Genomic DNA, 24,451 nt, shown 5'->3' with positions numbered 1-24,451 from the left:
CTTGTGAACTGTGTGACCTTGGGCAAGCTGCTTCACCTCCCTGACCTTAGTTCCCCTTTTCTGCAAGAGAGTCATTGTGTAACCTGGATGCAGTCAAGTATAGCTTTATTGCCTGGCTTAGGAAGGCCCTCAGCCAGTGGTGTTTGTTATTACTAATATGGTCCAACTAGTTAGTCTTCTGAAATCAGTTGTCTCAAAAGAGCCATCAGTGTGTTTCAACAGAGTAAATATTTTTCTTCTTTGGCACCACTTCAAGCATTCTGACTTTGATTTTACAGTTGCATTTACAAAAGTAATTTACAGTGCAGAGGGACAGGATGGGCTGCCTCCTTGAAATGGTTTCACAAATTCCCTCTGCTTCCTGTTGAGATGTTAGCGCCCAGTGACTGTCGCTTTATATAAATGTGGAGCCTCGGCTGTGAGCACGCGCCCTGTAGTAATTGTGAGTTGTCTTGACGCTAATTACATAGGGGAGCCTGTTTAATTGCCAGTTAAATTGACTGTGTGTGTTTTCTCTAATCTGTGTTTCCGGGCAAGTTGGATGACATCAGCTCCTCATTGGAACTAGGCATGAATTTAGGAGACTTGTGTGGGAGGAAGAGAAGCTAGTGGAGGGCAGGTGGGATATGGCAGCCAATGACAACATGATTCCAGCCTGGGGTCGCCTGGAAGTTGAAAAAAGGAAGATGACTGGATGAAACTTGAGTGTAGCACAGGGCAGAGTGATAGCAAGGATCATGAGGACCACATGCAGCTGAGTCCCACCTGACATCGCCCAGATCTGCCACAGCATCCCTGTCCTGGGTGCTCCCCCACCACCAGACCTCTGCTGATGCCAGTCCTTCTGCCTGGAGTGTGGGTCCCAGTACTTGCTCCCCTACCCTCCTAGCTCCACATCCACAGTGTCCTTCAAAGCCCAGAACAATGCCACTTTTTCCAGGAAGACTTTCTTGATTTCCCGGTTGGAAGAAAAGACCCCCTCCAGTCCAAACCCCCAGAACTTCCCTGTATTTTCTTCAGTTCATGCCCATGTTCCTCCTTTGATTTGAACTAATTGAGAATCAAAGTGTGAGCTCCCTGAAGAACAGGTCTGTGCCCCCTGCAGAGTGAAGTGCTTAGTAACAGGAGGTGGGAGTCCAGAGAGAGGAGAGGAGGAGAAGGAGGAAGAGGCAAAGGAGGTAGAGGTGGTAACAAAAGAGGGTAAACTGACGGATAAGATAGCAACTAACACCACTAGAATGTTGTTATTGTGTGTGTTTGTGTGTGCTGTCCTGAGTACTTCACCCTTGTTAATTCATTTAATCTGCCCCACAATCCTGACGTAGGTACCATTCTCATCCCCATTTCACAGATCAAGAAACTGAGGACTTTGAGAAACTAAATAACTTGTTAACTTCCGTGGTAGATCCAGGACTCTGAGTTTCAGCTGAGCCGTCTTGAAGGAAGTTGGGGGGAGGAAGGGAGAGGGAGGGAGGCAAGGAGGGAGCAGGAGAAAGAGGAGGAGAGTTGAATTCCATAGCATGAGTTCTCCTGATGTTTAAAAACCTCTCCAGCCTTCCATCCACGCTTTCTCCTTAGCTCAAAAGCTAAATTAGAGTGGATTGCACTCTCCTCACTTTAGCAATTTAGATAAAAGTAAAATTTTGTCTGAGAGCATAAGCAATTATAGCGCGGGTTTTGTGATTAACTTGATTAACACTGTTTCACTCCAAAAAAGATCCCCCCTCCCTTTGCCGGCGCACTGTAATCAGAGCCACGTCTCTCAACTGTGCTACAGCTGCTCTGTCTCCCCCCACTCCCCAAAAAAGGAATTTGACATAAATACTTATTAGGGAGGACTCTAGTCTCTGACTGGAACCGTTGAGCAAAGAGTGGGGAGCTGTCTCTCTCCACATTAGCATCTGCAGCCGGTTAAAAGTCTGTCACCGGCTACCCCGTTACTGACAAAGATCCCAATTACGCCTCGATGAAATATACATACGTGACACAGGAGGGCTTATACATTTTTAATTTTTTTTCAAAGAGAAAACGTTCAGAGAAAACTCTAATTAGAGATTTCGTTTCTTTAAGAGGAAAATGATATATGGTTTCAAGAAAGATTATTTGGGGGTTACCACTGGGCAATTGTGAACCTTTTCAACCCCAGGTTTTTGCTCCTGAGCCAAAGACTGGAGCTGCCTGGGCACTTAGGGAAATGCTGAGGTCTGCCTGTGGAGCTTTGAGGTTTGAATCCCAGGTGGGTTTGGGGTTTGGGCTGCCTCTTCCCCTGGGATGATCCCGTGGACTCCTGGCACTCATGCTCCCCTCTGTCCCTCTGATTCGGAGACCAGCTTCCTACCATCCCTGCCGAGTCCTTCCTGATCATCGGCTGCTACTTCTGGAATCCCCATTACCAGCCAGGTGCTCCGCAGAATCTTCTTATTAAAGCAAAACTACCAGCTTAGCGGGAGGTAGGAATTACTACTGCCAACATCATGGCAGAGCAAGAAATGAACTGGGAGTGCGGGGTGGCACATCACTTGCCCATCACACAGCTACTCAGTGGTGGAGCTGGATTTGAACCCACGTACACCAGCTTCAGGCCCCTGCCTGCTCTTGCCTGCTGTGCAGACACCTGGAGAATCACAGAGTGTTATGGTTTAGAGGAACTGTGGAGAGGGGCACCCAACCCACTCAGCAGTGGGGGAAACTGAGGCCCTGGGAGGGGAAAGATTTTCTAGGGCCACAGAGCCTCCAGTCTGAGGTAGACTGAGTGACCTGGCTCCCCCACCCCTCCCCTTACCTCTGGGGTCAGGGCAGCTGTGTCCAGCTTTCCTTTGTACTGATCTCTGTAAGTTGAATTGTGTCCCTCCTCCTCCAAATTCATATATTGAAGCTCTAACTGACCATTGTGACTGTATTAGGAAATAGAGCCTTTTGGGAGGTAATTAAGGTTTAATTAGATCATCAGCGTAGGGCCCTAATCCAATAGGACTGGTGTCCTTATAAGAAGAGGCAGAGACACCAGGAGTGGGCACATCCAGTGGAAATGCTATGTGAGGACACAGGCAGAAGGACATCTGCAAGCCAGGAAGTGAGACCTCCCCAGAAACCAACTCTGCTGGCACCTTGAACCTGGACTTCCAGCTGCCAGAATGGTGAGAACATAAATTTCTGCTGTTTAAGACCCTGCATCTATGGCATTCTGTACAACAGCCTAAGCTGATTCAGACAACCTTTAAGATGTCTGCTTCGGGGGGCTTGGCACCAATCAGAACATACAGAGGAGGGGCCTCCTTTTTCTGGCATCCACGGGATTTTCCTGAAGATGTGTCTGCAGTGGCCAGCTTCTGGGTCATCTCTAGAACATTTCTGGAATCCTCTGACACCTCTGTATGTACAAAAGTCCCAAACATTACAATTTCTCTCTTTCAAAGACTCTGCAGTTTATCCAGAGCTTCTCCCTGAAATTGGGCTCTTGCAAATTTCATGTCACTGATGGTCTCGGATTTTCCAGTTTATCTCCTTCATCATCTGCTTACCCTCCACATCAGCAATCAAGTCTGGAAATCTAGAGCCCTCTCTCTCGTCCTTTCTCACCCCCAGTCACAGTGACAGCATCCTCCCTACTTCTTAGGGAAGGCCAAGTGGAAGGAACATCACGACACACCAGTGAGAAGTGCTCTGGGGCTAGACTGGGTTCAAGTCCCAGCTCAGCTCCTTTGTCAGCTGGGTGGCCTCCAGAAGGTTCCCTGACCTCTCTGGGCCTCAGTTTCTGTCTGTAAAACAAGGATGATAATAACTGTACAGACCTCATAGGGTTGAAGTTAAGTCAGTTATTTGTCGAGGCATGTAGACTAGAGCACAGAGTAAACCTTCAGCGTCAGCGTGGTCATCATCCATCACTACATGTGCGTATATGTGGAGCTGAGCCATATGAAACGGTCCTTTTGTTGGGTAAAGCTGGTCACATGCATGGTTTCATATGTTCCAACTTCATATCTATTGAGCAGTCAGTAGGTGTTAGATGCTGTCCTTCACAGGCTCCTCTGGGAAGTGCATATGGATGGGGGTACCAGGAGAGGGCAGGACCCACAGCAGGCAGGGAGCAGAGCAGGGATCCAAAGCCAGGCTTCCTGGTTCTCAGGCTCCTGGACACACAGACAGTCACCCAGCAGTCTGGGCCACGTCTCTGAACCCCAAGTCCAGCCCTCTCTGCACTGTACCTCCCTCCTCATGCCAAGATGGAGGCTGACAGCCTGCAGCTGGAGAGATGGAGGCTGGCAGAATGCATCTTCTTCACCTGTGTCCCAGCATCCTGGAGGAGCCCACGGGGGTCCACCTCCATGACAAGGGCCCTCCGGCCTCATCGGCCCCCCTCCCACCCAGCCCTCAGCTGGCCTCCTGATTTCCCATCCTGTGCCACCAGCCTCCTTCCTGCCTTTCCTGGGGCGGGCTCAGGCCTGGCACCACTCCAGATGGCTTAATCAGAATAAATCCTGAGAAGGCACATGTATTATTTATTCCAGCAAAGGTTAAATAATTTGATGAATTTCTCAGGACGCTGCCAGAATGCTGATGGCCTCTTGGAAAAAACACACACACACACAAACACAAACAAAACAGCAGTAAATTTCTCTACACAAGTACGCAGGCACACACACGTGCATGCACACACACATACGCACACACATGCATACATACACACACACACAGAGCATCCACTGTCACTTGCCCCGTGGCTCACACAGCAGACCGAGTGCGCAGCCGTCAGCGGCACTAGCACTGGGGCCCAGGAGGAGACCTGGATTCTCCTCGCTGCCTGGAGATGACAGCTCCGCCCCCTGGCCTCTCTGGCATGATGCATTATCGGGAGCTGACTATGCCTTTGATTTTGCAAATGGCCATGGAAAGCCTATTGATTTACAGGCCCAAATGGTGGCCTTGCCTGTAGCAGATTTGTTAAGGAGCTCCTTAAACTTGGGGCTCTAGGGCCACTGAGATCCAGGAAGGGCTGCCAGGGGGACAGGAGGGCATGGAGAGAAGCCGCTGTCTGGAGACAGAGGGTGACTGGGCCCTTCTTGCCCGGGGCTGCCATGCTAGATTGGCTTCCCTAAGCCAAGTGTGGAGGCCCAGTAAATAGAGGTGACTCGGAGCAGGTAATGGCTGTCCTCATCCTCGCCGTGGTCCCCCTCCTCCTTCCCTTCTCCCTCCTCCTCCTCCCCTTCCTCCTCCCCCCCCATCACCGTGGCTGCTGTTCATCCAGCGCTTACAGGTGCCAAGTGTGGGGCTGAGTCCTTAACGCACAGCCCATCTGGAAATCCTTCCAACAGCCCCAGCGAGCCGGGCACTTGCATTTAAATCTCCATTTAGGACATAAATAGTCCCAGAGAGGTTCAGGGAGCTGCCAAAGGGCACAGAACAATCGGGTGGAGCCAGATTTCTCACTGCCTCTGTGGGCACCAGGCCTGCATTCCCTCCACTCTGCCATGTAGGCTGGAGCGGGAAAGCGCTGGGGCTCTGAAGGCAGGTGACCAAGTGATAAAGCTGGTTCTGCAAGCTTGGCTGTGTGCCGCTGGGGAAGTTTCCCAATGCCCTGTGCCTGTCAAATGAAGATGATCGTAGTCCCTGCCTCCCAGGGTTGGATGAGCATTGAGTGGGCTTGCATTATGAAGGGTCCCCAGAGCAGGGCCCGGCACAGACTAAGAGCGGCAGCAGTGCTTACCAGCATCGTTCTTCCGGCCCTGCTTCTGACGAGCAGCCACAACCCAGTGACTTGGAAAATGCATCCTACTAGACAAATGCTTCTCTGTCATATGAATTCATTCAATCCCTAATTCTCAAACAACCCATCTTACAGATAGGGAAAGAGAAGTCGACCCAGAGAGATCTGGTGGAGGTTCTGCTGGTTTCAGAGCACCCCTCAGGGAGGCAGTAGAAGTTGGGGTGAAGTCACAGCCCTTGGGTCACACACATCCAGGCAGGACTCATGGCTCTGGCCAACCTGTGGCAGGACCAGGCACTTGAAGCTCCAGCTCTCTGACCTTTAATATCTCACCTTCAGTGAAAAAAAATGGAGAAAATACAACCTGTCACAGGGCTGTTCCTTCCATGGACCTGGCGCTGGGCTAAACACTTTACAGGCATCTTTAGACTCGATCTTGTACAAGTGGAGTATCATGACGAGCCTGGTGTGTGGTCCTCAGCACACAGCGGCTGCCACCATCCTCCAGGGAACTGTCCTCCCTGCCCATCCCCCCTAAAAAGAAAACTTGTTCTAATTTTCTGTTTCTGTGTTGCCTCTTCTCTTCTACTTACTCAGCCCTTTGAGGGTGACCCTTGAGACTGTCCCTTGGTTTGGAGCCTGCTGTCCTCAGGGACACCGCCTTCTGTTCCCCTTTGTTCAACGCTCTGTTCCCTGGCAAAGCAAGGCTGTGTCTTCCTTTGGTTTGGATGGCACGGGGGTGGAGGTCAACAGAGCTTCTGGGGACAGAAGGCAGAGGCTTCATAAACCTCCCTCAGACCAGATGCTTCTAGAGGCAGACAAGGGTTCTGTTCACCACTGGGTCCCTGGCACCCCTTGTAGGGCCCAGTACATAGCAGGTGTGCAGAAAGTGTTTGCCGAGCCGCTAGCTAAGCCTGGATCGAGGGCCCCTGGTGGGATTCCCACAGCTGTTAATCTTCCTAAACAACATCCTGCCCCAAACTTAGGAGATGTGATTATAGAATTACAAGCATACACAGAAGGAATTTCAGGATGTGTCTGTCCTGTGTGTTTGTGTCATTCTTGAGTATTTCTGAGAACCATGTGGGGAGGACTGAATGTTACTCCATTGATTATGTAATCAGGGCTGCAATTTATGGAGAAGCATCAAGACACTTGTGGAGGCCTCTTCTCCATGCTCTCAGTCATCCATGAAAGCTGAGAGGAAATGGTGGAAAAGCTAGCAAGATGGATATGGAACCCCTAACTCTAGGTAAATAACATGTATACTCAGCTTTCCATCCATCCATCCATCCATCCATCTATTCATTCATCTATCCATCCACTCATTCATCCATTCATTCATCAGATGCCACAGCTCTATCTTGACCCAATGCATTGGTCTTATTGTTTCAAAAAGATGATAGCACCCTTGTATTAGTCAGCTTGGGCTGACGTAACAAAATACCATAGACTGGGTGGCTTAAATGACAGAAATGTATTTTCTCACAGTTTTGGCCAAGGCTGGAAGCCTGAGATCAGGGTGCCAGTAAGGCTGAGTTCTGCCTCTCTCTTCCTGGCTCCCAGATAGCCCCCTTCTGTTTGTGTGTTCACATGGCCTTTTCTCTGTGCGTGTGCATGGCCAGAGAGTGATCTCTTTCTCTTCCTCTTCTTATAAGGCCACCAATCCTATCAGGTTAGGACCTCACCCTTATGACCTCATTTAACCTTAATTACCTCCTAGAAAACCCTATCTCCAATGCAGTCCTAATCGGTGATTAGGGCTTCAACATATGAATTTTAGGCGAATACAATTCATAGCACAGCATCCATAGCAAACCCTAAGGACAGGAGCATCCTATTGGGTCCTCTCTTCCCACACTCCTAGCTTAGCAGGGTACAAACGGAAAATTTCTGTTAGTCTACTATTTGGCTTTGACCAATGCTGTCCCAAGTACTCAGGACAGGGAGTAAGAAAGGCAGGAGGAGCTATCTGAAGTCTGATAGATACAGATTTGATTCCAGGCTGTCACTCAGCTGGGTGAGGGACAGCATTTAAGCTCTACGTGCCTTAGTATCTCCATCAGTAAAATGGAGATAATCACACTATGTCCTTGATCAGATTCTCCACGACAAGCGCATGGCAGAGTCCCTGGAACAGAGTAGGTATTTAAGAAATGGTAAAGCCAGCTATTATTTGGGGGAACCCAGGCCGAGGAAACAGCATTTCCCAACAGGGAGAGGCAGTTGAGCACAGTGATTAAAGGACTGGGCTCTAGAGCCAGACTCTTGAGGTTTCATCCCAGCTTTGCCTCTTTTTACTAATGGCCTGGGGCCTGTGCCTCAGTTTCCCCATCTGGAAAAATGGAGCCGATCACAGCATCTGTCTCACAGCATTATGACGACTTAATACCTATACTTATGACACAGAAAAAAATAAACATATTGGCTATGAGTATTTGAGAACCAAGGAATTGTGACTAATCTCCAAGGGGCCATATTGCATCCCCTTAGATGCACTTAATTAATGTGCCATAATTTTTATTAACTCATACTGCTTGCTCGTATGTGAGATGGGCTGTGTCCCCAAGTCTTCCCTCATCCGGGCAAGCTCTGCCTGAGACAGGAGCTCAGACCCTGGGGCTGACCCCCTAAGAACCCTGGAACCCACTCGTCAGTGGGGCCGGGCCCCAGTGGGAAGACAGGAGTAGAGAGACTGCATGCTGTTCCCCCTTTTTAATTACTGCTTCCTTGAGTCACAAGTGGTGTTTGTGTTGCCATCAAACCCACGAGGACCTTGTTGTTTACGTGAATGACTCTCAGTGGAGTGACAGCTCCAAAATGTGAGAAGTTCTGTTTGTACCAGTTTTAACAAAGTGGCGGGCGTCGGCTTGAGGTTTCCTTCTTAACACGTGATCTGGGAGCTACTAAGAGGGGCCAGCCTTGCTTTTGCAAAGAATGACATGAAACATGGGCTAAAACCCTAGTGTCACAGGACCCTGGAGCCAGGGAACCTTAGAGTCTTTGAGCCACAGAGGGTCTCCCATCTGCTCCCAGAGATGGTGAACTTTGTATCTCATAAAGCAGCCCATTCCCTGCTGAGACCCCCAGTGGTTGAGGAGACCTGCCTTGCTCATTAAGCTCCACTCTGCATTTCACTGATGCTAGCGGAGTCCTCGGAAGTAGTCATATCCGGAGAGGCAGCTGGGATGGGAGACCACTGGAGGGACCAGCATGCATTGAGATTTCAGACTTCCTTTAAGTGAATGACTAAATATTGAGACTTTCTACGGGCCTGGGCTTGTACTGGCAGCTACAGAGAGGATAAGAAGAGGTTCTGAAAGCCCTTTGTCCTTGAGAAATCCATGGTCAAACTGTCAAGGGCTGCCCCCACAAAACAGGAGGGGAAATACTTGAGAGAATTAAAAGCCAGGTCTAGTGGAACACAGTCTACTGCAACTGGGAAAGGAAATCAGGGAGGGCTTTCTGAAGGAGGAGGGGTCACGTGAGCTGGGGACCAAAGGATGAGCACAGTGAGTAAAAATGGGGAGGAAGAGGAACAAAAGGTATGGACAACATCTCCTGCCCTCTGTGGGTCAAACACAGCCATAGCCTATTCACTCTTCCCTAACAGGCCCCCTAAGACCCCAGCCAGGTTGCAGCCCAGAAGGAGGCTGGATCTGCAGAGCTTCCCACTTATTTATTTATTTTTTCAGTTTATGAAAAGATAATTCAGGAGACATTATTTCAATCAGACCCCTACGCAGTTTAGGAATGCTAATGCTTCCTCTATTAAAAAGGTGTGGAATAATTAGGATGCTGATGAAGACTGGGGGCAAACTCTGGAGAAATCCATTACCCAGTGCTCAGTGCTTTTCCCGTCCCCTCTGTATCCCCGAGTGACAAATTAACATGTAACAGAACAACGGCTGCTAACACTTAGGGCACATTTAGCTCAGATTGGAAGCTAAGTTTTTGCAAAAATAAAGGTTTTCATGGCTCAACCTTGGAACAATTTGAGATCGCAGAAAGGAGCCAGAGGAGGATGAGCAGCGTGTCGACCAAGGGCAAGGGGAGGCATGGAGTGACACAGTGGTATGACCAGCACTGGATTTAGGGGAAGAGGTCTGGGTTTTAATCTTGAGGACTTGCAGCATGATCTTGGGATTCCACAACCTCCATTTAGGCTCAGACAGTCTTGAGACTGAATCTTGGCTCCAGTAATGGATAACCATGTGCCTTTGAGAAAGCTACATAATTTCTCTGATTAAATAAGATATAAATTATAAAGATCCTAGTACAGTGCCTGGCAGAGAGTACAGTGGCGACAGTGGAAAAAATGAGCCTCATTGGAAGAAAGAAACAAGGCAAGACTTCAAAGAACATGAAAATAATAATAATTAACATTGACCGAATGCTTCTTGTGAATTAGGCACCATTCAAAGCGTTTATTTGCACAAATACAATCCCCTTGTTGTAGGTACTATTATTATCCCATTTTAAAGATGAAGAAATTGAGGCACAGAGTGCATAAGTGACCTGTTTGACGGAAGGACAGAAATTTGAACACAGTCATAACTATGGGTGGCATCTGATGGTGCTGTAGCCAGAACTATGAAGGTACAAGGATCATCTGGGGAACACCCAGGACAGAGTGTGTGGGCCTTAAAAAAACAGGTGCTATGGGTTGAATTGTGTCCACCAAAAAGTTGTTGCAGTCCTAATGCCTACTACCTGTGACTGTGACCTTATTTGGACATGCGGTCTTTGAAGATGATCAAGTTAAGATGAAGTCATGAAGGTGGGCCCGAATTCAGTATGACTGGGAATAAGAAGGGAAAATTTGGAAGCAGAGACACACAAGGGTAGAGAGAGGGTGGTTGGGAGACATAGGTAGAATGTCACCTTCAAGCCAAGGGGTGCCTGGGGCTACTGAAGCCAGGAGACAGGAACAGAACAGATTCTCCCTCACAGCCCTGAGAAGGAACCAACTCTGCCAGCACCTTGATCTTGGATTTCTAGTCTCCAGAACCGTGAGATGATGAATTTCTTTTGCTTAAGCTGCCCAGTTTGTGGTACTTTGTAAAAGCATCCCCAGGAAACTAACACAACAGGGAAAGGAGATGGGTCTCAGGGACCAAAGCAATAGGGAGTTATTGCAGATTTCTGAGCAAAGGGATCACATGCGATCGGCATCTTTAAAAGATGACTCCAGCACTGTGTATACCCCAGGTCTTAAAGGGTGGAAGCGCTGGAGGCAGGAGGAGAGCTGCCATTTGCATGTGTGAGATGATGTGAGCGCTGGCTGGGGGCTGTGTGGGGACCGTGGGGTGGGGGTGGGGCAGGAACCATGGGACTGTCAACAGGAACAGACCGGCTCCCCTTTCAGGGCTGCAATAATAATGACGTTAAATAACTGTATTCACTAAATCAACTGCCCACTTTCATCGCTTCATCCCCAGGGGAGACTGAAATGCTCTGAGTTAATATCTAAAAGGAAAAAAAAATGGAACTCAGGGATCAAACAACTTTTTTGATGAGGGAAGTGTTATTTCTACCAAGCTAAGACATCAAAGCTTGTGAACGGTGCTTTTTAGGTAATATTAAAGTGGGCTCTAAATAATGTTTGAGTATTTCTCTACTTTTCCCAAGGATCACAGACAGTCTATCTTAGAGGAAGAACACCAGTGATGCCCCAAGCCAGCCTCCTCTCCAGGAAGACCTGTGGGTTTTTCTGGGAATGCAGCACTTGTGTAAATATGGCTTAAATTTCTTTCTTTGCATTTAGCAGCCCCAGCATTAAAATTTATTGTTCTAGGCATAATGTGCATCTCTGTAGATTAAATTGGCTAAAAGCCTGACAAACAATTCAGCTCTGTTTTGACAGTTCTATTCACACAGACGGCCCTTGCATCAGGAGATGTACCCGTACTATGGCAAAGTCACCTATCGAGTGAGTTTTTGAAAAGCAAATGCCATTTCCTCATTGATTCCTATTATTAAATGGTAGGTGGCTTTTCCAATCTACTTGTAATAGCTAGCTTTTGCTGTGTAACAAACTGCCCCAAGACTGAGTGACTTATAACAACCATTTATTATTGCTCATGAATCTATGGGTCAACCAGGTGGTTTTGCAGTTAGCTGGGGGGATGGCTGAGGGCTGGAGGGGCTGCAACGGCCTCCCTCACATACTGGCCAGAGTGAGTAGGGGAAACTAGCCAGGTGTCTCAGCTCATCAAGCAGGCTAGAACAGGCTCACTCACATTGTCATAGTTTCAGGGTTCTCAGGTGTTCTTTTCAAGCCTCTGCTTGTGCCACATTTGCCAATGACCACTGGGCAAAGCAAATCACATGACCACACTCAGACTTTCATAAGGAGAGATAGATTCTGCCTCTAGATGGGAGGAGAAGTAATGTCACTTTGCAGATGAGTGTGCTTGGGGATGGGATGGAAGGGATTTTTGGCCATTTGTAATCTAACATACCCCACCTCCTCAAATAAAGACAGTTAGAATATTTTAATGGACTCTGTTCCAGGCATTGTGCTAGGATCTGCATAATTTATATCTCATTTAATCAGAGAAATTATGTAACTTTCTGAAGGTCACAAAATTAGTCATTACTGGAGCCAAGATTCAGTCTCAAGACTGAGCCTAAATCTTATGCTATTTTCCACTACTCCTTTCTGTCTGTAAGCTATGCAGTTGAATTTGTCATTTTGGATTTTGGAAAGCACATTATTAAGCTTTTCACTGTATTTTAGTTAATTATTTTCTATTTTGTTTTCTCCATTGTTAGTTAGCCATCCAACCTCCACTTGCCTACCTTCAGTGATGGCGAGCTCACTATCTATCTTGACAGCCTAATTAATAGGCGAAAGCTCAACTACTCTGAATTTCTTCTAAGTCAAAACAAGATGCTGAAAAACCTGGATAGGAATGAGAGGAGCTGACAGGTGAAGTTTTGTTTAAGTTTTCTTTTCTGTTCTGAAGCCTAAAGTTTATCTTTTTGAGTTACCTGGTTTTGTAAATGTGGTTACCTTCATCCTGTATCATTTGGAAACTGCCATTTTCATGGTAAGAACCAACACAGGATATTTTTGATTAACTAGGTGAGGATTTTTTTTCCTTAAAGAAAATGAAGAGAAGAAAATAAATGTATAAAAAGCCTTATAAAACAGGAGCAATGATAATCACCTCCCTGGAACTCCTAGGACCATTCACTTGTGGTTGCCTCTGACAGAATGTATTCTGGGAGGGCAGGGGCTGTGTGTAGGAAGTGATACTCATGGAGTCATTCATTCATTCATTTCATTCATTCATTCATTCATCAAACGCTGAAAAGAATTTACTATATTCCAGATGCTCCATCGGATAAACTAGGGGAGATAAGGAATTTTACACAGCACTTACTCAAGACTTTCACAGTCTAGAAGGGGAACAAGGCAGATGAATCTGCCCAGAGGAAAAAGTGCCAGGGCTGAGTTAAAGGTACAAAGTACAGCAGGAGCTCAGGGCAGGGCGTGACCACATCCAGGGGGACCCTTTCTGGGTTCTTTCCCTTCTTCTGAAGGCAGAAAACTGCTCATTAACACACGCTGCATCAGAAATCATTAAACCCAGCTCTTGTAGGGCTATCCGTGTCTGAAACCCTCTTCAACAAAAAAGCACACAATGTGAAATCTTGAAAGTCAAAGGCTGTTCCCATGCAAATTCAAAACTCAAAAGGACCCAGAGATGAGCAACCCTGTGGTCAGCCTCCCGTGGATGGAAGGAGCCGTCCTGGGTGGTGGCGATGTCAGGAAAATCAGTAACAGAGCAGGGGCACTCCTTGGGCTTCTATAACTTCCTCCCTGCAGATGGTTTCAGATGTTCTCTCAATAAAAATTACCACTGGGCAAACACAAATAAACTTAACGGATTTAACTGACAGAGTTAAACAAGCAGAAGATAGGATTTCTCTTAATGAGAATAAACTACTTGCATATGAAAAAGATTTAAAACTGAGGATCCAATAACTCACCAGAAACTTGGAACAGATTCACAGAATTGGGGGGAAAACAACCAGCAGGCTGGAAAACTCCATCTGGGAGCTGGGCGCTGCTGAAGAGCCAGGCTAAGCAGTGGGGGGCGGTGGGAAAGGCATGGACGGTGACGAGGAATGGTCCTGTGCTGGACACCAGCCCTGCAACTGGCTGCAAGACCAGTAGACACCAGTAAAGGGTTTTAAGCAGGGGTGATTGGATTAAGTCTGCGCTTTTGAAAGATCACCGATTCTCTGCATGAGTGGAGGCAGGAAAACCAGTTAGAAGCAGACGGGAGGTGATACAAATCCAGGTTTAGGAGTGAGTAATGTCAGAACCTGGTTGCTGCCACTATCTAGCTGGGTGACCCCTACCTTACCACTTGGCACTTTGGATAATAGAACGTCTCCATCAGAGTTTGTGTGAGGATTCTATGACATAATACTCGTGTACTATTTATTCATTTAGCAAATTTCCTGGCAATCTACTATGAGCCAGGTACTGTTCACAGCACTGGGGATGCAGTGGGGAACAAGACTGACATGGCCCTGCTTTTGCATTATGTTCTAGTGGACATTAGATTCTAATGTAATTGGATTTTTTTGGTTGCAAATTTTTTTTGATAATTGTCTGAACTTTTTTTAATTGCAATTAACAGAAACCCAACTTGCTTAAGGAATTGGTTGGTTCCTATGGTTCAGTGCATAATGAGGCAGCCCACTGACACTGAGGAAGAGCTGTAGGGACCAGGGCCTTGGTGTCCAGAACTGAGGTCTGTTCTGAACCACCACGACTCTCCCTCTGCATCTGTCTCTTGTCTCTGCTTGTCTCTGTCTTCCTGCAATGATAGTTTTTTACTCTCCTACTGCAGAGAGACCTTCCCAATATGGTGGGGACATGGCCACCAGCAGCCCCAGCTTAGCAACCCCAAGGAAGAAAGTGCTTCCTTCTCTCAGCATCCACATGGCAATCCCAGAGAAGTTTCCTCCAGATCTGCTTGGGTCACCTTCCCACCTCTCGAACTAATTAATCATTGTTACCAAGAGGATGGACAAGCATGACTGGCCAGGCTTTGGTCATATGGCCAATAGCTGGGGTTTACAGTGTACCGTAATCAATGGCTCTATCAGAAACACATGGAGAGAAGCAGGAATGCTCCCCAATAGGAGGGAAGCAACGAGACAGAAGGAACACATGTCCCACCAGGACAAGCACTTAACCTTGAGCCTGGTAGGTAGCAAGTGTAATGAGGGGGAGCCTGAAGTCACAATAGTACTCAATAAGCACTGAGAGAAAACCCAGGTTTTCTCTATCTGTTTGGCTTATGGGGAAACTGATGCCCAGAGAAGAAAAGGACCTATCTTAGAAACAGGGGTGCACTCTTCTTTGGGAAATCCAGTTTATAATCTCAGATTTTCCCCTTTAACCTGCTGAGTTACCTGCAGTGAGCTGCCACCCTCTGAGTGTCTTTATCTCATCCCCAGATGGGGTCACTGATAGTTACCCAGCAATGCTCAGAAGGACATCATAGGATTGAGTAAGATGATGACTACAGCACACAAGTATAAGGCAGAAAATGAGTACTGGCAGCTGCAGCCGAGTCTGGTCCACAGATGTTTTGTTTGGCTCATCCAGTGTTTTCAAAGAGTTGAGCCAACATTTAATAATTGGAAGATCTTACATTAAAAATGCAGATTTCTGGCTTCTCTTGAAAAAAAAAATCAAGAGATCTGACAACATCAGATCCAGATTCCCACATGGCAGCAATCAGGTGAAACTGAATAGCAAGTGCCTTTCTAAACAGGGCACGTGCTCTCTGTTGCTCCAGTTCACCGCAGTCCCCCACCACTCCCTATTGTCCCTAATACTGATGCCAAAGTGCAGTCACCATTTATCACTGTGCTTGCACCATCGTTTTTTCCGTAGTAGAGAAATACTTCCCTGTGTTCGTTTCTCTCTCAAAATGGAAAATCAAATAGAATTGAGGGGACGTCACACAATTTTTCTTGTACCCAGCCCACTTTTATCCCTGGAGCCTCCAGGCATTTCAGCTTGCAAGTATTGTTGTATAGGATTATTATTTTTATTAGGTCCCTATTTCCCAACCCAGAGAACAATAGGCAGGCATGGCAGTAACCTTTCTGGAAACAATCATGGCAAGCAATTTCCCAGCGCTTACTATATGCCAGACACCATTTTAAGCCCCTTACATACAGCATTTCAGTGAAACTTCAAAGCAACCCTATGAAGTGTGTATTCTCTACTATTCATAAATGAGAAAACTGAGGCACAGAGAGGTTAAGTAACTTGTCCAAGGTTAGCATTGCAGGGATTTGAACCTAGGTAGCCTGACTTCAGAGCCCAGGCTCTCAACCATTAACTCTACTAAGGCTGCTACTGCTTGTGTGGGGAGGTGAACACAGACAAGCGCAATTATGTATGTGTATACACACGCATGATCTGTAATGCTGTAGGTGAGAAGGGCTGGTTCACAGGATGACTGAATAGAAAGGACCAGGATATCATGGGGTTGAGAAGTGAATTCTGCTCTGGACAGTAGAATGGCTGAGTCTTAGTCACGAGTATACCGCTTACTTGGGTGACCTCCCCATGCCTGTGGGCCTCAGTTTCCCATCTCTAGGATCAGGTGAAGGCTTTGAACGAGGTAATCTTTAAATTGCCTGCCAACTCCACCGTTCTGTAGTTCTCTCACTTTCTCTCCTCTCTTTCAGTCTGTTACCCGGAGATGGACCATGGCCAAGTCAGAGCCGTGTGTCAGTTTGGAAAAGACAGGAGGCTCTGTCCAAGCTGGTGTCTCCATTGAGGCTGTGCCAGTGACCAGAGTGTGCCATTCACTGTGGCAGGTGCTACCATCGCAGATTCTTAGGCGCTGGAGCCCAGTGATGGCCTGCCAGACTTCCATTTGGCGTGCCAGCTTCTCCCTTGGGATTCTCTTGGAAAGCTGGAAGGTATGTTCCTTAGCTGCTTGGCTTCTGGTTGCAGGGAATATTCCAGATTTGGAAAGAGGCTTAGCAGTCTGGAGACCTGAGACCTATTTCTGGCCCTTGCAGGGTGATCTCACGCCCTGTCAATGCTCTTATTCCCCATGTGACTTGCCCTCTTTGAGTCTAGTTTTCTCACAGTCCCCAGAGAGCACCTGTGTTAGGGCCAAGGAGAGCAATGAGGGGCTTGAGATGACTCTGCTGGGCACACAGAGAGGGGTGTGTCATTGGAGAGCAATGTTTGCACGTGGAAGCGTCCCCAGATTCACGAGCATTCCAGGGAATCAACACCCCTCTTCAGTGAACATGATTAACAGCTGTACTAGTGTTTCACATTTTCATCCCATTATGTTTCTTCCTCGTCTGAAAGGCCAGAGAAGCAAAACTGGAAAGGTAAATGATCAGGAAAAAAGGATGTTTACAGGATGAAATTCTTTCTTCATAATCACAAAATTGCGATAAATCAAGCCCCCCCCCCGTCAATTTCTCCTTTGCTGCATCTTTATCCCACACATCCAGGCTGAAAGGGCTTTGAGGGAGTACGAGGGTTACAGACTTCTCTGCTGACTCAGTTCAGTCCAACAAACATTTATCATACACCCACTGTGTGCTATGCACTATGAGGAAAGAGGAAGTGGGGTGAGGGCATTTAGAAAATCATGGCAGAGATGAGGTTTTGAGTCAGTTCCAGTGTGCCTTCCAAATCGACTTGCAAGGACTGAAACATACACTACACTTCCAGCATTCACACGTTCATCTGTGCAGTTCCTGTCCTTGGGCATGGATTTCCACTCCTCATAACTTCAGCTCCAGTTGCAATCTGATCTGTTGGAAGTTGGTAGTCTTTAGTCTTTAAAAGTCCTAGCATAGGACATGCCCTCGGACTTTGCAATTTGCCTTCCAGGAATTGGTCTTAGAAATAACTGTGGATGTGCACAATGATACATGTCCACAGTTACCCATCACAGGTTGGAAACCACCTGGATACCCACTAGTAGAAAATTGGTGGCACAAATTATCATGTCTCCATAACACAGAATATTTCTGTGGCCCTCCAAAATAATGTAGATCCACAGTTATAGTTATGGAAACACAGTCATCTTGTAATGCTGGAAGGAACCCAGTCTACAAAATAATATAATAATGTCACAGTTTTCTAAGACCCAACTGTAACTTACCCACAGCTGAGAATATCTCTAAGACAGTGAACCAGAAGTTTTTCCTCCATAAAGAAACATCTATAAATAAGTTCCAATTCAGAATTTCAACTGTGTCTTTTGACTCCAAGCAACTGAAATGAGCAACTTTCTCAGATTTTGAAAGATATCTAATATGCAAGCATAGTTTTAAAGAAAAAGGAAGCCTTTAAGCCGAGTTTGCAGGGCAAAGCCATGGGCCAGGAGCACAACCACAGGCGATGCTGAGAATGGAGGAGGATGGAGTTCTCCTCCCTAGGGCTCCAGAGTTTATCAATGAAACGGAAGAGAAATGTTAAGGGTAGCGGCATCTCTGGTAGAGGAAAAGCTACAAACTAATGGGTCCCCAGACTAAGCATATCTTTAGGGAAGACAATAGACTCAATTAAGAACCAGAGTCATAAAAGAACGCAAATCTCCCAAACAAAACATAATTGAGCAGAGAGATGAGACCTGATCCCATAAATAACCCGTCGTAATTGGAACGTATCAGCAGCTCCTATTAAAGAGACATCAGGCAGTCAAGTACTGGAAGTCCGGGGAAATGGAGTTCTTAATTAAATCCTCATCAGAATTACTAGTACCCGTATCTTCCACATCCCATTTCCCCAAGTCTCAAGTGTAGGTGCATCAGGAAATGGCTTGGTTCCACGCAATCACATGAAATGAATTCTTTCCCTGTTCAGTCTTAACAAGGACCGACACAGAAGCACTGGGTACTAATTGTTAAAACGCTAACCTTCAAAGAAATCTGGCTGAATCTCAGGATTTCCAGAGAGGAGTCACACATGCGATCTTCTTTTAAAAAAAGAAATGTCTGTCTTCTTTTAATTAGGTTCCTCTACTCAACACCCTGCCCTGGTGCCCTAATGTCTACAGAGTACAGCAGGGATTCCCAGGACTTGGGAGTTCCAGGGACTTCGACGCTTTCTTCCCTATTCCTTAAGCATGGCTCATTCTTCATTGGCTCCTTTTTTGGCTGATTCAGTCTTTTCTGCATGGAATGTCCTTTCTCCCATTCTCTGCCCACCAAAATCACACTAGAATTCCACCACTTTACTGAAAATATTCTTATTTTCGTTACTAGTTGAATGCCAAACTTTTAAAGTCTTACATGACAATCTCTCTCTCTCAACTAGTGTTTTAGTTCATTTTGATTTAATCGATACCTTATTTTTTCCCCTATTTTTCCTTCTTGCATACTTCTTTTACTCTCCTTTTTAAATTTTTTAAAAAGAGATAGATACTTTTGCTCCATTTTCCTTCTAATGATTTAAACTTGTGTGCACTACTTCTACTCTTATTAGTTATCCTTATGGTATTAATAGGTATTCTTCAGATAAAATCTAAAAATTTTCAATAGCTTTATCCTTCTCCTTCAAAATATCAAGAACCTCCCACATATTACATTAATTGCTGTGCAATATTTTTACTGCCATCTGGTAGCTCTATCCTCCAAATTAGGCATTATTATTATTGTTGTTGTTGATTTATATAGTCAATTAAAAAAACAGTTTATTCACATGTTAAACAGTTTCTTGCTCAGTATTTCTTCCTGCACATCAGACCTTCTTTCTGGCGTCAATCTTTCTCTTACTTGAACTACATTCTCTAAATCCCTTCAGTGAAGTCCTACTCATGGTAAACTCAGCCTCCAAATATCTTTTTTTCATCCCTATTCTTGAACCATAGTTTCACCAACAATGTCATTATGAATCAATGCCAGAGATATTATTCCTCTGTTTTCTGGTGTCTCTTGTTTTTGAGACAGTAGTTAGTCTACTCATTGCTCCTTAGGGATATTGTATATTTTTTCTTTGGCTTCTTTTAAAATACCTTTGTTTTTGCTATTTAGCAATTTCAAACTGCAATGTCGAAGTGTAATTTCTTTTTATTTGTCCTGCATGGAATTAGTTTTACTTCCTGGACCATGAGGAATAGCTATTTGATCGATTTCAGAAAATTCTCAACCATTATTCCAAAAATAATTAAAATAATTATTCACATTGTGAATATCCTTTCTCTTCTTTCCTACAGAACTTCAATTGGATATGTATTAGTTACTTATATCCTCTTTCATATTTTTTCGTATGTTTGTACTACATTTTGGCTAATTTCTTCAAATCTATAGTCTACTTCATTAATTCTCTCTTAACTGCATCTAATCTGCTGTTTAATTCATCTATTGAGGCTCAAAATGTATGCAGCCCAGAGCAGTGCCTCAAGCAGTCTGTTGAAGGGGTCCATGAAGACATGGACTGCGTAGCTGCTGCATAGACCCTGTGGCTTGCACCTTTGATCCCAGTGGCACCGGACCCTCATGCTGCTGTCACTGTGCCCCTAGAAACTGGATACAGACACTGTGGCTATGGCCAACAGTAGACATACTGGATTTTTGCCAAGTCCCTAATTCTTTATATTGCTTGTTTCAAATTCAAAGTCAGGTTGCATATCAGATCATCAAAAGCTGGGTAACATACCTGTACCCTAGCTGCAAGGGAGGCTGGGAAAGTGAGTTTCTGCCACTCATCTTTTTATAGTGAGAGGCAGGCTCTATGTCATAAAGATGAGACTCTGTCTCATCCTATGTATAACAGGATGCAGAGTGTGCTTACGACCCTAACCTGAGCATGAAGAGAGTTAGCACTAAGCAGTGTGAATTCTAAAGAGCCAGGGACAACTGGGGAGGGACACCCCCATTGGGGTTTATTTAAAAGGCAGCTGGACAGGCCCTACCCCACCCTTATCTAAGCAGCCTTGGAAGGTGGAGGAAGAGGAAATTATTGAAATGTATGTTTTTGGCTTAGTGGAAAGGACAGCATCTTTCTCGAGCTCTGTTCACTCTTTGGGAGAGAACAGGATGCTACTCTTCCATCCCAAGGCAAGAGATGGGGAAGGGCACCAAGAGATTCACAGAAATTGAGACCAGCATCTCGGGTCCCTAGATGGTATTTACTCAGTCAAAAGACTTGCTACTCTGCCTTTTGATCCTATTTAATCAGGAAGAAGAGAAGAGGAGTGGGGTGGAAGAGAGAGTGCTGCAGAATTTCTGGTAGATCAGGTAGATGTTGGGGATGATGGCCAGGGTCTTGCCATCTTGCCAGGACCCCACCAGAGAGGAATGCCCACCAGGCAAGGGGACCCCAGCAGCAGCAAGAGGTTGTGGAATGTACCACCAGGGGGCATTGACCTTCATCACGGTCAGCCAGAGAAGCAAGAACGACCAACCAACAAAGGACCACAGCCAAGATAATTAGGAGAAAAGAGGGTTCTCCCATCTCTGGCTCTTCTCGCAGCCCACAACACAGGCATCGTGTCCAAAAGGGAGAGTAGGAGGAAGTATCCAGAAGTGGACCTTGACCCTCCTCCCCTACTCTGATGCTGAAGTGAGTGGAGGAGGAGAAAGCAGCCCACACCTGACCATCTCAGGTCCCTGGGGCCACAGGTCTGGCTGCTGTGAGGTGGGGGAAACGTTAACTCAGAAGTGGGCTTGGACCTAGACTGACTTCTAACAGACACAAGGGGGACTTTCTGAGATGTCAGTAAGGGATCTGCTACTGGGAAATAAACCTCTTCACATCTGTGGTCCTGCAGATTGACACTGCTCCACACACCCATCACACATGGAAAGGGCTTCAGATGCTGGAAGGCAAAACGAATGAAAACTGCCCCCTACAGTCTTGAATTGTTAGTTTTCTCCATGGACAGACTTAAGATCAAAAGAAGGGATGGAACCTTGGGAAAAGGGATTCACAGATACTCACTAAAAATATTTAGCAGGTCTTTTTTAAGCTGGTCACTCTCAAACAACAACTACAAGGGAGACGGAATTATCTACTGCCCAAAACAAGTCTGAGAACTGGACGAAGAAGGTTGACGGTGGGGAGGGAGATCATGTAGTGAAAGTTTTTGCATCAGTGGTAAAATAGAAAGCCTCAGCACCAGTCAGATCTCTTGGCTGAAAACATCCTCTGATGAGCGTTGCCCTGAGAGAGGAGAAAGGAGTGACCAAGCGTCGGTGAGACAAGTAGCCTAACCTCTCAGCAGGACAGGACCTTCATCGAGAATCTTCCCAGGTCCCCTGCCCGAGAGCACTGCACCACGGCACCTCTGTAACCACTTCCTGAGCCTCTTCTCTTGCAAATCACTTATAAGCCTCATAAAATAAACTTAAAAGGGAAATCCTTGAATCCACACGTAAGTCCGGATTCTTAAAATATTGTGACTCAAGGACAGAGAAGACCACCGGCCTGGACTCTCACCTGACCGGATGTCATCACACTTCACATCAGCCCCTTCCCCTAGCGCTGCTGAACTCAGGCTGTAAAGTCCTCTGTTTCCATGCTTGGGGTTTGGAGCCTCAGAGGCTTGATTTTGAGTCCGACTTTGCCACTTCCTAGCCATGTGACCTTGGACAAACTACTTAATCTCTCTAAATAAAAGACTATCTGGTTAGCTCTCAGCATGATTCCTGGCATACAGGAAACACCCAGTAAGCATCGATTTTGTTGGTTATCGAGAACAGCTCCCCCATTAACGTACGAGCAATGTAGGAAGACTTCTGTGGTTGATTTTAGGTTTTCCCCCAGTGGGGCATCATTTTGAACACTTTTATATTATAAACACAGAATATTATGGAGTAGGAAACAAACTGCATTTATTTTTAGCATCAAGCACAAAACTTCAAAGGTGTTTCTGCTTTGTGGGCGTTGCCCTCTGGGTGAGGGTGGGAAGGGTAGCTGTGCGGGTCAAGTTCTTGCTCACTTTTCTCAATCATTAGGGAGATTTGGGAGACATGCTTGCAGAGCACAGGTGAAATACTTTTGATGGCCTGGTATTGTCACCTGGAACCACAGGCACACAGAGGTCAAGACTATCCACCTCAAACGCTTTTGACCGTTCCCAAAGCACAGTGCCTTTCCCTCCACTGGGTGTGGATCCTCTGCCACTCCTGCCACGGCCACTCCAAAATTTCTAAGAACAAAGGTGATTTTTTGGTCAAAGTTTACCGAATGCTTTCCTTTGCATGTCTGAGAATTTAAACCTTGGTTCCTTCCTTCTCTTGAATATTCTTTTTTTTTTTTCTTGCAAATAAGCAAAACACGCTCTTTTCCTTTAAATTCTGCACATTCAGCAGGATATTTTTGGGTATTGAGGTGGATTGTAATGCAAATGCCCTTGATTTTTCTTGGGGCTCTTTCTCTTGTGAATCTCAGTGAGTGATAGGTCCCCTTGAAATAAATGCACTTTTGATAGATGGAAATTCCCTTTTCCCTTGTGAAATGTGCTTGGCAGCAGAAACTTTCATTTGGTGGGATTTGCTTATTGACTTAGAGCCGTGCCGAGCTCAGCTGAGCAGACCTGCAAGATGAAGTGTGGACCTGGGGCTGGGACCTGGAGCTGGGACCTGGAGAGGGCCATGGGATCAGGGTTCCAGAGGAAATGGACCAAGAGGTAGAGGGCTAGAAACTCCACATTCATGTCAACCAGGAATCAGGAACGGGGTGACCTGGAGGTGACTAAGTAGGTACAAAGCACAGATTCCAGGTAAGCAAGGGTGGGAGACAGGGACACAGATGAGCAGGACTGATAACAGGGCAGCTGCTATTTATCCAGCCCTTTACGTTGAAGCAGCAGCTGCCACAAGACCCACTACATTTGGAACAACCCTTGCTTGTCTGTCAAGAGTCCTTGGTGGAGAGCAATGTGCGGCCACCTCCACTGGAATTCTTGGAGATATGAAACAGGTCCGCATAGTGGTTTTCTACTCCCAGGAGAAATGTGTTTAGGACCGTGGCTGGGCCAGTGGCCCCTTCCAGCATCATGGACCTCTCCCAGTGTCGTCATGTTCAGGGCACTTGGGGGACGTTACCCAGGGAAAGATAAGATGAGAAGAAAAAGCAGAGCTGTTCTGAGTGGAGATGCCAGGGAGGCAGCCCTCAGCTCTTATAAGGAAGAATCCTCAAGCAGAGCAATGTGGGCTTTCTCCTTGAGAGGAGCTTCCTGTCCCCAGAGGTGTGCAGCCTCAGGTGGGCCTGCCTGTGCAGAGTGGTGGTTGGACTGGATCACCGCTGAGGTCCTTGCATCACTCAGATGCTGTGAGTCAGTGTGTGCCCATGTCACACCCCTAAGGAACACTCTTCTGTGGCTCCCATTGCCCTTGGGGTCACCCCCCGACTCCTGCCCCAGCCTCCAAGGCCCTCTGTGACTGGGCTCTGCCTCATCTCTTGTTATTCCACAACCAGCTCTGGGAATTATCTCAAGTGCTCTGTTCTCTCTTGCATCTGCGTCTCTCGCTTCTTACAGGTTACACTCCGCTTCCTTTGTCTTTCACTTGGCTAACTCCTGCTCAGCCTTCAAGTCCCCTCCTCTGGGAAACCCCTGTCCCTGAGCCCTGAGAATGGAGTCAGTGTCTCCTCTGGACTTCCTCTGCGCTTGTCCTTTCCACATCATAACCCTCACCGCACGGTTCTGTAATCAAGACTCACATTCTGGGAGCAAGCAGGGGGCAAGGAAACGCCTGCCTCTGCTCATCCCTGAATCCCTA

The 24,451-nt window shown here is 46.5% G+C and overlaps 1 protein-coding gene and 2 long non-coding RNA genes across 15 annotated transcripts in view; 2 read left to right on the top strand and 1 right to left on the bottom strand.

Moving 5' to 3' along the window:
- The window catches only part of ZNF618 (zinc finger protein 618), a 347,879-nt gene that overhangs the window by 229,638 nt on the left and 93,790 nt on the right, over positions 1-24,451 (bottom strand). The window lies entirely within an intron of this gene.
- Positions 1-24,451, top strand: part of LOC140695887 (uncharacterized) — a 55,494-nt gene that overhangs the window by 910 nt on the left and 30,133 nt on the right. The gene's annotated exons all lie outside the window — the stretch shown is intronic.
- LOC140695888 (uncharacterized) overlaps positions 3,003-24,451 on the top strand; it is a 37,434-nt gene continuing 15,985 nt past the window's right edge. Inside the window, exons 1-2 of the long non-coding RNA XR_012071726.1 lie at positions 3,003-3,137; positions 16,439-16,675. This is a non-coding gene — a long non-coding RNA (uncharacterized lncRNA). The remainder of the gene's footprint in view (positions 3,138-16,438; positions 16,676-24,451) is intronic.

The sequence above is a fragment of the Vicugna pacos genome, chromosome 4 (assembly GCF_048564905.1).
Source record: "Vicugna pacos chromosome 4, VicPac4, whole genome shotgun sequence".
NCBI lineage: Eukaryota > Metazoa > Chordata > Mammalia > Artiodactyla > Camelidae > Vicugna > Vicugna pacos.
This window is presented reverse-complemented; position numbering and strand designations above follow the sequence as displayed.